This window comes from Simochromis diagramma, unplaced genomic scaffold (genome assembly GCF_900408965.1).
Source record: "Simochromis diagramma unplaced genomic scaffold, fSimDia1.1 OVJJ01000020.1, whole genome shotgun sequence".
In the NCBI taxonomy this organism is placed as follows: Eukaryota; Metazoa; Chordata; class Actinopteri; order Cichliformes; family Cichlidae; genus Simochromis; species Simochromis diagramma.
Window position 1 is genome coordinate 59858 of NW_024387482.1, and position 14465 is coordinate 74322.

Sequence of the window (14465 nt, forward strand, 5' to 3'; positions counted from 1 at the left end):
GATCCGCAGTTCACTTGTTAGCTGAAAAATCTGACTGAGTATTAACATCTACACATGCATCGAATGTTAATCCTGCAGAGTCAAACATTAACTCATATAAACATACTCAAAAAAATATTGCATTTAGTCTAGAACAATGGTTCTCAAACTGCGTGGCAGGCCCCAACCAGGTGACCAATAAGAAATTAAACTAAGTTGATTTAATATAACAATATAGTTATATTATTCAACAACTATTGACAATAGTTGTTGAATGTGGGGGCTGAGGGGTGTATTCCCGATGTCTCTACTAACTTCCAGTAAATGTAATGAAATTTCAGTCGGATTAATTTTTATAGCACCTTTTGCTTCTCAAAATAAAGAACTCTGGTGAATACAAGTACAAACCACCTTTTCTTGTTGCTCTTAATAAGTCAATTTAACACAGTCTGTGTGTGTGTGGTGGGGCCCTACAGATCTGTAAACAGAACATCTTCCTCTTTCTGCGAGACCGCATTATTGTGTTTTTCTCTTGATTCTCATTCATGACAAACAAGTTCCAGTTTGTACTCCAGCTTATCTACATTTATTTAAACCCTGCAATATAATGTCATGTCCAAAGTTGGAATATGCAGTTAATCTAAGGCAAAAAAGAATTGGAGACATTTTTGAAAGTGAGTTATAGCTTAGAAAAGGATCCTGGTGTTATTTGTCTCTCAGAAACAGTTCATAACTTCCCTTTAACTCATTCATGTCACCTAAAAGGTAAACCTGTTTAAAGCTGTCCATCACAGCTCTGATGATCCAGTAAGGACATCTCCTGGTTTCATCTTCAAACATTTATTTTTAGGTCGCATTGATTTTGAGGCTCTTCAGTTTTGTTTGTTTTTTTAAACTAAAAGCTAGTTCATGTCTCAACCTGAATAATAACACATTTGATTGTTAACGTCCAGTCCAGGCGTCTTGGCACATGCAACTGTAGGATTCTCCGAACCTCTTGCAGAATTACAGCAGTTCCCAGGGTTACACTGATCAGCCATAAAGATTGTGGCCGGCACCTGGTTTATTAATCGCAGCTAATTTTCATTACGTTCACCAATCTCAAGCATTTTCATAGAGATTTGTGTGACATCTAAAGACTGTAGAGCTGATGCAAAGTGTACTCTCTCAGTTACAAAAAAGTACTGCCATTCAAAATTTGCCTGTTATAACTCATTAGCGACACGTTTGGTTTTCAGTTTGTCAGCTTTAATCTGAGTCACTGATCATTTGCAGTATTACAGAGTCTGGCAGTCTTTGCATGATGTCCACGTCACTGTACGTTTCTAGCTGACTCTCAGGTGTGACAGGTGTGTCAGCAGGAAAGAGTAATAATAACCTGCATCCTGAGGTTTGTCATGCAGGATTAAAGGAGCCAGGCTTTGTTCACACAGCTAGGATTGTATTTTACACTGACCCTGGGTCAGTATAAGTATCATACAGTTTAAACGAAGCACTGAAACTTGCACATATTTATTACAGATGCACTGAAGCTAATCGAGATATTTGCTGTCAGTCTGTGGCTGCGATTAAACACTTTACTGAAAACTTTATTAACTAGTAACTTCATCAGTCATGACAGAAGCTAATATTTCTGTGCTAACATCGTTTAAACAGTAACAGCTTTACTCCAATATAAGCTAACGTTTACACCGTAACTTTAAGCTAGCACCATAAAGACGGTAAAACACGTAATAATATCTACAAATGCATCTTAAAGCTGTTATATTAGCACTCTGGTAAGGACCGCAACAAAAGTCTTTTTCTGTAGCTTTGTGACCTTTTCTCGGGCTTGGGCAGCGACTTCTCCGGCAGATTTCTTCAGCCACTCATCTTCAGGAAGTTGGAGAAACTTTGGACCCGAATGCCACTCGGAGTCCTCGGTTAGGGCATTCGGACTGGCCCCTCTGGTGAGGATGTCTGCAATGTTTGCTGACCCAGGAATCCACCACCAATCCTGGATGTTACAGGAAAAATGATTCTATGTTTCTTTACCTTCTTTTAAATGTACAAAGATGCCCTTTGTCTATGGTTAGATTAGTTTAGAATTATCCTTTTAGACTTTCCCAGCAAAGACATATTGTTTTGGGACATATTGTTTTAGATTGTTTTATCTCTCACAGCTTTCTCCCAGCTCTCTGCTGACGAGACTAGCGCCACATATGGAGTTGTTTATTTTATCTGTTTATTATTTTCTTATCCTGTTCTCACTGTCTCTGTGATTTGTGCCTATAAAAATGCCAAGCCTCTGTTCATGGTTGTGAGTTGTTCTCAGCAGCTCACCCGTGTACACGTTTAGCAAAGAAAGTAACTTTGTCTCATTGTGTCTTTATTTCTCCTGGGTTTTTACAGAGTTTTCCCCCAACACGAAACCGAAAAAAATATTGAAACTGAAAAAAATGTACTGAAAAATCTTGTATTGAAACTGAAAAAAAAATTGATAGTGAAAAACAATTAATTGAAACTGCAAATTTTTTTTGTTTTCCGCTTACAATTTTTTTTTCAGTTTCAATCCGCTTTTTTCGGTTTCAATCTGCTGGCACTCTTTTGGCATCCGGGGGCGCGCTGGGGGGGCCAACAGTGATCACTGACTGTTTTTAGGAGATTTTTGAGACTAAAATCCTACTCAATAGGCTGAACATACTGTAAAATCAATCAGGTTCTTGCCCCTTTCTGTTCCTCTCTTAAGTCAAATATTCAAAATCTTGGAGCAATATCTAACTCTTCTCTGGGCCTGGACTCTCGTGTAAAATCTTTGTCTCGTTCCTGTTTGTTTCATTTAAGGAACATCTCTAAACTCCGACATATGGTCTCCTCAGCTAACTGGAAAAAATTGCTCATGCATTTGTGTCATCACGTTTAGATTACTGTAATTCCCTGTTTACCAGCTTGGACAAATCATCTCTTTCTCGCCTCCAAGCTTTTCAAAATGGAGTGGCCAGGATACTAACACGTTCTAGCAAGCGAGCTCACATGACTCCTATTTTATGTTCTTTACATTGGCTCCCAATCAATTTTAGAATTCGTTTTAAAATTCATGTTTTAACATACAGAGCACTAAATGGCCCCAGACTATTTATCCAAGCTTCGTACAAAATACACTGCTACTTGTTGTCTTTGCTCACAGAATAAGTTTGTTGGTTGTTCCAACAACCAACAAACTTATTCGGCCAAAAGGGACAGAGCCTTTCAGTCTGTGGCACCAAGGCTGTGGAACCTCTACAACTACGTTTGGCTGACTCTGTGGACTCCTTTAAAAAGCAGTTAAAAACTTTACTGTTAATCAACGCTTTTTAAATTTGACATTTTTATTTACTTTTAACCTTTATATTGTGTATATTGTCCATTCTGACTTAACTTTGTTTATCTTAATCTTTGTGTACAGTGCTTTGTGATGGCCTGTCTATGAAATGCGCTTAATAAATAAACTTTACTTGTTTCTATTTTTACATAATTCATGACTTGTTCTTTTGGAGTTTAAGTTGTGAGTTATGTTTGGGCTGTGTCTCTTGCTCTTTCAGTGTAATATTGTTTTCTTGTGCTTCCTTTGTTTCCACCATGTTCCTTTTTTAGTTATATAGTATGGGTTAGCTGTAGCTCAGGTGGTAGAGCAGGTCATCTACTGATCGGAAGGTTGGTGATTTGATTCCTGGCTTCCCCAGTCTGCATGCCAAATATTCTTGGGCAAGATGCTAACCCCAAATTGCTCTCCGATGCGTCCATCGGAGTGTGAATGTTACATTAAAAATGTGCTGGCGTGAATGGGTGAATTCACAAGTTGTGTAAAGCGCTTTGAGTGCTCAGAAAAGTAGAAAAGCGCTATAAAAGAACCAGTCCATTTACCGTTAGGGACATTTTGTATGTTGTTTTAGTTTAATAAAACCACCTTTTGGATTATTCCCTGATGTGCCTGAGTTCTGTTTTTTAGTGTCACTGTGAAAGGCACACAGCCTTTCTTTAATTTTTGATAAATATTACAGCGGACTGAGATGAAACCTGCCCCAGAGGTACAGTAGGTGCCCTAGAGGAAGCATGTGTTGAAAGTTGGACATCAACTATAAAGAAGGATTTTTAATTCATTTTTGAATATGATGGAATATTTCAGTACCCTTAATGGGTTTGAGGATACGTGTCCTTTAATTTATGAGGAATATTATCTGTCTCAGACGCCCCAGAATGAAGAGAATATCTATGGTTTTGTAGTTTTTCTCAGGAAATCATCCTTCAGGCTTCCTCAGTTTCTTTAAAGTCGCCAACTGGACATGTTTGCTGAGATTTGGTAAAACCTGCAAAAACCTCATCTGAAGTTTATGTGAGACGTCATGGTCCCTTTTACACATGAGCACGGGTTTCCATTTTATCAAGATATTTGCTAATAAATCAATTTTACTGTCAGCTAACCAAGAGGGCTAAATGGTAGCAATCAGATCAATAAAGTAGATGAGATGTCAGTGAATAAAGCACAGGGACAAGTTAAAGTCTAATTTATTTATTGGTTTAGGGCTCAGAAAACAAAGAATCACATGTTGAAATGAATGCACAGGAAACATCAAATTAGTATTTTGTCATGGCTGTGTGCAGGCAGGGAGAAAGGAGCCAAAATGCAGGACTCGGCAGACGCCGTGGACAGACAGAGGGAACACAGGCAGGCATAAACAAAAGCCAAACACATAGCAAAGCCAAACAAAAGACATAACAGAATAAACATAGGATGATATAAAGAAACACAAAACACTGAGTCGTCAGACTCAGGACCATGACATATTACTCAGAAAGTATTTACAGCAGAAGCAATAACAGATGATTTAATCCTTGAAATCTTCCATTACTTCCTCAAAGTTTAGTGATGATTTTCTATAAAACAGGTCCCATCTATGCAAGCATGTCTTACCTGCTTAGCTGATCTTTAATGATTCGTTGTTAAAACCTTATTTTTAAACTACTAAAGGTTTGACCTCCAGAGAATGTTGCTCATTCAGGCTATTTCAGGGTTGACTTTTCTGTACTACAAAGCTGGTTCACAATCTCAAACAGCTGCAGTCGAGAGAATATAAGCTCAAACTGTCAGGAGCAGGTTATGTCCAGAGTTCAGTCTAAAACCAGTTGGAAGCATTTTCACTGAGTCTTTTAAAGCATGCTTTCAGTGACATATTGATTATCTGCTGGGTGAAATGTGTTCATGTGATCAGAAAATGATTCTGATCTGCTGATGAGCCTGTTACACTGCCACAAACATGAATCGCTTTTTGAGATATTTTTCATGAACCACCAAAAGAGCCATTTTACCCCCCAGTACAGAAGACTGCATCTGGATCTGAGGGCAGCAGCGGGGACAAATGATTGTAATGAAGCGACGGACATTTCATGGCTGGTCTTAGATAATCCTGAGTTATTGTGTCTTATCGTGAAAAGTACATCGTTTTGCAAGAGGCATACAAGCACTGTGGAAAAAATGATCGTGTTTAAGTCCTGTAAAACTGTTTTTGTGAGCACTTTGCTCCCTATGTTATGCTTTAAAAATATGATACATGTAATGTGATCATCAAAGAACATGCTTTTTTTAACTTTTATGCTTATGCTTTTAAAGTATGTCAGATTATCATAAAACACTTTTTTGTATGTTATTATGTTTTTCTTACACCATGTGTAATTTTTATAAACACCTTGTTCATTGTATCAATGTGTAATTATGTATCTTTGATAAATAAATAAAATATCTAATCTTGTATTTGTGTACTTCCTGGTGATTCAATAAAAAATGAGTCACATATCGCTCTGATAAACACAGATGGCTGAAAGAAATGTTTGATGGAACAAAGGAAACAAGTGTCTTGCTGCTAAACTTAAGTCACCATGGTTTAAATGAGAAAATGCCACTAGGAAACTAGCAGCCCTCTTTATGTAAAACATGAAAAACTCCATATCAGTGATATCTACAAAGGTGTACTCATTTCTTTGTTATGGTACTTTACTGTTCCAATGAAACAAAAAGAAAATCTCATTTTAAAGTACATTTTTCGGCCATGCTGACCTATTTTCAGGGGCAAGAATGTTGATGTTAGACTGTGTTTTAAATCAGGTTGTGATCTTAAACTAACTATCACAGCACTGATTTTACTGATTTCAGTTGTAATCTCAATTAGAATCCCAATTTGGCTTTTCTCCAGTCAGTGTTATGGTGAAATTTAACTTGTTCTTTTGTGTAGTTGCACATGGCCCATCACAGGACCCCTTAGTAAGCTGTACAGCATAAGTTTTCAATTCACTTTTGTCAGAAAACTTCACAGTATGAGAAGTTACAGCACAGTTTCTCCAAACGTGTGCTTCTTTTTCAGCCAGCGTGCTTTTAGAGCATCTACATTAGCTCATGTAGTAAAAGTACAGTCAGTAAGTGTACTTTAACATTTGAGATTCCGAGTGACTCTTGCTTAGATCATGTGAACTATATCATGAACCTTTTTTTGTATAATGCATCAAACCTGTTCAAATCAGTTTATTTTCAATTTATTTGAACTAATCTAGAGACAAGCAAGTCCTTTTTAGCTTCTGTTATGCATTTACCTCTCACACCTTAATCTAGATGTTAGTGTTCTCAGAGTTAACATGTCTCATGTTGCCATGTTGTATTTCTAATACCCAGCCTCAGTGTTCGCCCTGTTCACCCTCAAATCCAAACACCAATGATCTAGATATTCACAAAATTCATCAGGAGATTCTTAAGGTCTTAAGTTTTGTTGTTTTTATGTTTTACATAAAAAAACTTCACATTTTTTATATTTTTAAACGAAAGTGACATGCAAGGATATTTTTCTTTAGTGATGTTGCTTCAGCAATCTCAAATACTAATTATTCTGGGAATTTTTATGGTCAAACTATGTGATTTTCCAAATGTGTGTGTGTGTGTGGAGTAAAATGACCTTCTTCTTATGATGTTGTCACCGTGAATCATTCAGGATTAACAACACAAATTGTATCGATAGCAGAAACAGTCTTATAACTTATAATTCTCAGACGTTAGTTTTACAAACGCAGTCTTCTTCAGCTCTGTTTATGTAGCTTTTATGAAACTGATTTTCCATAGTACAAGTAGAATTTCATTTTTCTTTGCTCTCCAGTATAAATGCAATAATTTGCAGGCTTTTTACTGAAACTCTCACAATGCAACACTCAATGCTCAGAGCTTCATATATCAACAGCTCTGAAAATATCTTCTTTTTTAAAGTAATGTAGGACAGGATCTCTCACTCTCTGTGTCTCAAAAAAACCCAACCAAGCTGGCAATCACCACTAAACAAATGGAAGTAGTTTATGGCTTTTTTATCAGCTGCATTTCTTTCATTTATGTATTGATCACATTGTTTATTGGTAATGCTTTTAGGTCACTGTTTTAGCATGTCTGCCTCACACTCCATTTACACAGTTTGACAGATAGTGGGGTCTGGTAAGGAAGTTGGGGGGAAGCAGACAACTCCACAGGAAGAGTCTTTTTGTCTTTTCTCCACTGTAAAAGATAGCAAGGCAGTGTGAAACTTTCTTTGGGGGAAAGGTGTGAAACAGCTGTGTACTGCCTTCTTTCCTGTAGGAGGTATTTAACTGAGAGCCATGCTCAGTGAGAGACTCTGCTCACCCTCTGCCCCAGCGATGGCAGTCCCTCACCAAGCTCGATTTCTGTTCTTTGTCTTGATTAAAGAATGTTAGCTACCGCTCATCGCTTGTCTGCAGGCTTTATTAAACGGAAAACTTCCACAACAACCTCTAAACAGTGGTTTATGGCTTTTTGTCACCTGCAACACCATGTAACACTTGGATGTTAGATTCTTTTACCAGTCAGTGTTGTTAGCCCCAACCCCCAGGCTCCAGGTGTCTGAGCTCTGGCTGCCAAATGTCCCCCTGAGGCCTTTGTGCCTTTACCACCAGACTAAGTTTGTAGTCCTATCTACTAATATTATTTTATTTTTTATTATAGCACAAGGTTCAGTTAGGTTACTACTTTGACTTCCTCAATTTGAGCACATTTCTGACCCGATACTTTATCAAGCTTTTACTCGAGTGTTTTTGACACTAGCAGCTGTACTTCTACGTAAGTAAAAATTGCCTGCACTTTTGCCACCTCAGTTGCCACTTTTCTGGAGTTTGTACACTTTTTATATTGAAACGTTCAACGTTTTACGTGTTATCCTTGATCACAGTTCTAAACAAGTTACCTTTCTTCACTTCAAAGTAACCCAAAAAAGAAACTATATGTCCAGTTCTCTTTACTCCAAACCTGGTTTAAGGCTATGCTGTTGTTGTGATATGGCCATACAAATAATATTAAGTTTAATTAATCTTAAAAAAAATGGCTGCTTCATGGCTACCTGTTCAGAGAATTTGCAGACTTTTATGGAAACTGTCACAATGTAACACTCTCACTGTCAAAACAGGGTTGATCCATGTTTCTATGAACACTGATTAATATATCAACAGCTCTGAAAATCCTTTTTTTTAAAGTAAAGCAGAACAGGATCTCTGTATCTCTAAAAATCCCAACAAAACTGGCAATCACCTCTAAACAAATGGAAGTAGTTTATGGATCTTTATCACCTGCAACACCATGTAACACCTAGATGTTAGACTCTTTTACCATCACATTTGCAAGGGTTTATGTGTTATCCTTGATCACAGTTCTAAATAAGTTAACTTTCTTGACATAAAAGTAGCCCAAAGAAGCCAAATATATGTCCAGTTCTTTTTTACTCCAAACCTACTGATCGGAAAACATTATGTGATGCTGGAAGTTTTCATCCTATCCACCTGCAAAACAAGTTTACCTGTAAGCCAACACATTAGACGTAAGCAAATTTGTGAAATTCCTGAACAATATGCTTTGTGGAGTAGCAGTAGTACTAGAACTAGTGCTAGTAGTCCTAGTATTCTGCAGCAACCAGGCTTCAAGAGTGATCACTCTTCTGGCTTTCAAATGGTGAAAACATGTCACAGTCTTAATTGCAAATCAGAAATGTTGGTAAATTTAAAAAGGAATTTAAACGTCAGCTTTGACATAGACACAGACTTTATTAATGCCACACTCAGGAAATTCACATGTTACACATGATTTAGCTCACCTGCTAAATCCCCAGAGCAATAACCCCATCAGCATCATTAGCCTGAGTGTTGATCCTCCAGGTGAGTGAGTGGAGTTGAGTGTGTGTGTGTGTGTGTGTGTGTGTGATCAGAGGTGAAGCTGCTTTCTGCAAAGTCTCATCAACAACATCTTTAGAAACAAACATCAACAACCAGGAAGAGTCTAAAAGCACTAAATATGAAACAGACCATTTACCATACCCAACACTGAGCTCCTGCACAGTCAGATGGAGTGAAACATAAGGTCCCAGTGGTGTTCTGTTGGATTTAGCAGGTGAGCGTTGTTGCCAGTCAAAACCTTTTTGGAAACTCTTTACAAGTATCAATGTAATTATTTGTTTTACAAACAAATGTAATGGTTTATATACCTGAAATAAAACTTTTTTTTTGGAAAACCCGTTACATCAAATAAAACTTTCTTGGAAAAGCATTGCAAGAATCAATCGCGTTATTTGTTTTACCCCATTCAAATCTATTGGTTTCATTACATCAGATTAAATAGTTTGCGGAAAACCGTTACATCAAATAAAACTTTTTTGGAAAAACTTTACAAGAATCAATGTAATTATTTGTTTTACTTGAATCAAATGTAATGGTTTATATACCTGAATAAAACTTTTTTTTTGGAAACCCGTTACATCAAATAAAACTTTTTTGGAAAAAACTTTACAAGAATCAATGTAATTATTTGTTTTACTTGAATCAAATGTAATGGTTTATATACCTGAAATAAAACCCTGTACATGAAGTAAAAGGTTTTTGATCTTGTAAGTTCTGGCTTTAATATTTTCAGCTGATAAAGTGAACTTCATACAAACTCTGTGTTAGAAAAATCAACTGTGTCTCGTGCGGGTGTATTGTGACTGCTCCATCACAATGTATAATTTGACTTGTGAGGTACACACAACAAGCAGAGTGTTTTAGGCTGTATCCGTAGATCTAAGACATAAACCTGTTTGTTAAAAAGAATAGTTAACTGAAGTGCAGATTTAATTTTAAATTAATTTCATGAACTGTCCAGGATTACAGAGAGCTTTATACTGATATGGTAAAATTCTCTGAGTGTATTGGTTGTATATGACAAGTATTTGTAAATCATTAGTAGTTACTCTTGCATAGGTGTTTTGCTTGTTTTAAATTTGTGCACTATTTATTTTTATTTTTTGTATTTTGTAATGAATCTCTAATTCACTTTTTCTTGTTGGCCTTGTTGTGTGTACCTCACAAGTCAAATTATACATTGTGATGGAGCAGTCACAATACACCCGCACGAGACACAGTTTGATTTTTCTAACACAGAGTTTGTATGAAGTTCACTTTATCAGCTGAAAATATTAAAGCCCAGAACTTACAAGATCAAAAACCTTTACTTCATGTACAGGGTTTTATTTCAGGTATATAAACCATTACATTGATTCAAGTAAAACAAATAATTACATTGATTCTTGTAAAGTTTTTCCAAAAAAGTTTTATTTGATGTAACGGGTTTCCAAAAAAAAAGTTTTATTTCAGGTATATAAACCATTACATTTGATTCAAGTAAAACAAATAATTACATTGATTCTTGTAAAGTTTTTCCAAAAAAGTTTTATTTGATGTAACGGTTTTTCCGCAAACTATTTAATCTGATGTAATGAAACCAATAGATTTGAATGGGGTAAAACAAATAACGCGATTGATTCTTGCAATGCTTTTCCAAGAAAGTTTTATTTGATTGTAACGGGGTTTCCCAAAAAAAAAGTTTTTATTTCAGGTATATAAACCATTACATTTGTTTGTAAAACAAATAATTACATTGATACTTGTAAAGAGTTTCCAAAAAGGTTTTGACTGGCAACAACGCTCACCTGCTAAATCCAACAGAACACCACTGGGACCTTATGTTTCACTCCATCTGACTGTGCAGGAGCTCAGTGTTGGGGATGGTAAATGGTCTGTTTCATATTTAGTGCTTTTAGACTCTTCCTGGTTGTTGATGTTTGTTTCTAAAGATGTTGTTGATGAGACTTTGTAGAAAGCAGCTTCACCTCTGATCACACACACACACACACACACACTCAACTCCACTCGCTCACCTGGAGGATCAACACTCAGGCTAATGATGCTGATGGGGTTATTGCTCTGGGGATTTAGCAGGTGAGCTAAATCATGTGTAACATGTGAATTTCCTGAGTGTGGCATTAATAAAGTCTGTGTCTATGTCAAAGCTGACGTTTAAATTCCTTTTTAAATTTACCAACATTTCTGATTTGCAATTAAGACTGTGACATGTTTTCACCATTTGAAAGCCAGAAGAGTGATCACTCTTGAAGCCTGGTTGCTGCAGAATACTAGGACTACTAGCACTAGTTCTAGTACTACTGCTACTCCACAAAGCACATTGTTCAGGAATTTCACAAATTTGCTTAAGTCTAATGTGTTGGCTTACAGGTAAACTTGTTTTGCAGGTGGATAGGATGAAAACTTCCAGCATCACATAATGTTTTCCGATCAGTAGGTTTGGAGTAAAAAAGAACTGGACATATATTTGGCTTCTTTGGGCTACTTTTATGTCAAGAAAGTTAACTTATTTAGAACTGTGATCAAGGATAACACATAAACCCTTGCAAATGTGATGGTGAAAGAGTCTAACATCTAGGTGTTACATGGTGTTGCAGGTGATAAAGATCCATAAACTACTTCCATTTGTTTAGAGGTGATTGCCAGTTTTGTTGGGATTTTTAGAGATACAGAGATCCTGTTCTGCTTTACTTTAAAAAAAAGGATTTTCAGAGCTGTTGATATATTAATCAGTGTTCATAGAAACATGGATCAACCCTGTTTTGACAGTGAGAGTGTTACATTGTGACAGTTTCCACAAAAGTCTGCAAATTCTCTGAACAGGTAGCCATGAAGCAGCCATTTTTTTAAGATTAATTAAACTTAATATTATTTGTATGGCCATATCACAACAACAGCATAGCCTTAAACCAGGTTTGGAGTAAAGAGAACTGGACATATAGTTTCTTTTTTGGGTTACTTTGAAGTGAAGAAAGTTAACTTGTTTAGAACTGTGATCCAGGATAACACGTAAAAGTTGAACGTTTCAATATAAAAAGTGTACAAACTCCAGAAAAGTGGCAACTGAGGTGGCAAAAGTGCAGGCAATTTTCACTTAAGTAGAAGTACAGCTGCTAGTGTCAAAAACACTCGAGTAAAAGCTTGATAAAGTATCGGGTCAGAAATGTGCTCAAATTGAGGAAGTCAAAGTAGTAACCTAACTGAACCTTGTGCTATAATAAAAAAAATAAAATAATATTAGTAGATAGGACTACAAACTTAGTCTGGTGTTAAAGGCACAAAGGCCTCAGGGGGACATTTGGCAGCCAGGGTTAGAGCTCAGACACCTGGAGCCTGGGGGTTGGGGCTAACAACACTGACTGGTAAAAGAATCTAACATCCAAGTGTTACATGGTGTTGCAGGTGACAAAAAGCCATAAACCACTGTTTAGAGGTTGTTGTGGAAGTTTTCCATTTAATAAAGCCTGCAGACAAGCGATGAGCGGTAGCTAACATTCTTTAATCAAGACAAAGAACAGAAATCAAGCTTGGTGAGGGACTGCCATCGCTGGGGCAGAGGGTGAGCAGAGTCTCTCACTGAGCATGGCTCTCAGTTAAATACCTCCTACAGGAAAGAAGGCAGTACACAGCTGTTTTCACACCCTTTGTCTTTCCCGCAAAGAAAGTTTCACACTGCCTTGCTATCTTTTACAGTGGAAGAAAAGACAAAAAGACTCTTCCTGTGGAGTTGTCTGCTTCCCCCCAACTTCCTTACCAGACCCCACTATCTGTCAAACTGTTTAAATGGGGTGTGAGGCAGACATGCTAAAACAGTGACCTAAAAGCATTACCAATAAACAATGTGATCAATACATAAATGAAAGAAATGCAGCTGATAAAAAAGCCATAAACTACTTCCATTTGTTTAGTGGTGATTGCCAGTTTAGTTGGGTTTTTTTGAGACACAGAGAGTGAGAGATCCTGTCCTACATTACTTTAAAAAAGAAGATATTTTCAGAGCTGTTGATATATGAAGCTCTGAGCATTGAGTGTTGCATTGTGAGAGTTTCAGTAAAAAGCCTGCAAATTATTGCATTTATACTGGAGAGCAAAGAAAAATTAAATTCTACTTGTACTATGGAAAATCAGTTTCATAAAAGCTACATAAACAGAGCTGAAGAAGACTGGGTTTGTAAAACTAGCGGTAACGTCTGAGAATTATAAGTTATAAGACTGTTTCTGCTATCGATACAATTTGTGTTGTTAATCCTGAATGATTCACGGTGACAACATCATAAGAAGAAGGTCATTTTACTCCACACACACACACACATTTGGAAAATCACATAGTCTGACCATAAAAATTCCCAGAATAATTAGTATTTGAGATTGCTGAAGCAACATCACTAAAGAAAAATATCCTTGCATGTCACTTTCGTTTAAAAATATAAAAAATGTGAAGTTTTTTTTAATGTAAAACATAAAAACAACAAAACTTAAGACCTTAAGAATCTCCTGATGAATTTTGTGAATATCTAGATCATTGGTGTTTGGATTTGAGGGTCAACAGGGCGAACACTGAGGCTGGGTATTAGAAATACAACATGGCAACATGAGACATGTTAACTCTGAGAACACTAACATCTAGATTAAGGTGTGAGAGGTAAATGCATAACAGAAGCTAAAAAGGACTTGCTTGTCTCTAGATTAGTTCAAATAAATTGAAAATAAACTGATTTGAACAGGTTTGATTGCATTATACAAAAAAAGGTTCATGATATAGTTCACATGATCTAAGCAAGAGTGACTCGGAATCTCAAATGTTAAAGTACACTTACTGATTGTACTTTTACTACATGAGCTAATGTAGATGCTCTAAAAGCACGCTGGCTGAAAAAAGAAGCACACGTTTGGAGAAAATGTGCTGTAACTTCTCATACTGTGAAGTTTTCTGACAAAAGTGAATTGAAAACTTATGCTGTACAGCTTACTAAGGGGTCCTTTGCTGGGCCATGTGCAATTACACAAAAGAACAAGTTAAATTTCACCATAACACTGACTGGAGAAAAGCCAAATTGGGATTCTAATTGAGATTACAACTGAAACCAGTAAAATCAGTGCTGTGATAGTTAGTTTAAGATCACAACCTGATTTAAAACACAGTCTAACATCAACATTCTTGCCCCTGAAAATAGGTCAGCATGGCCGAAAAATGTACTTTAAAATGAGATTTTCTTTTTGTTTCATTGGAACAGTAAAGTACCATAACAAAGAAATGAGTACAC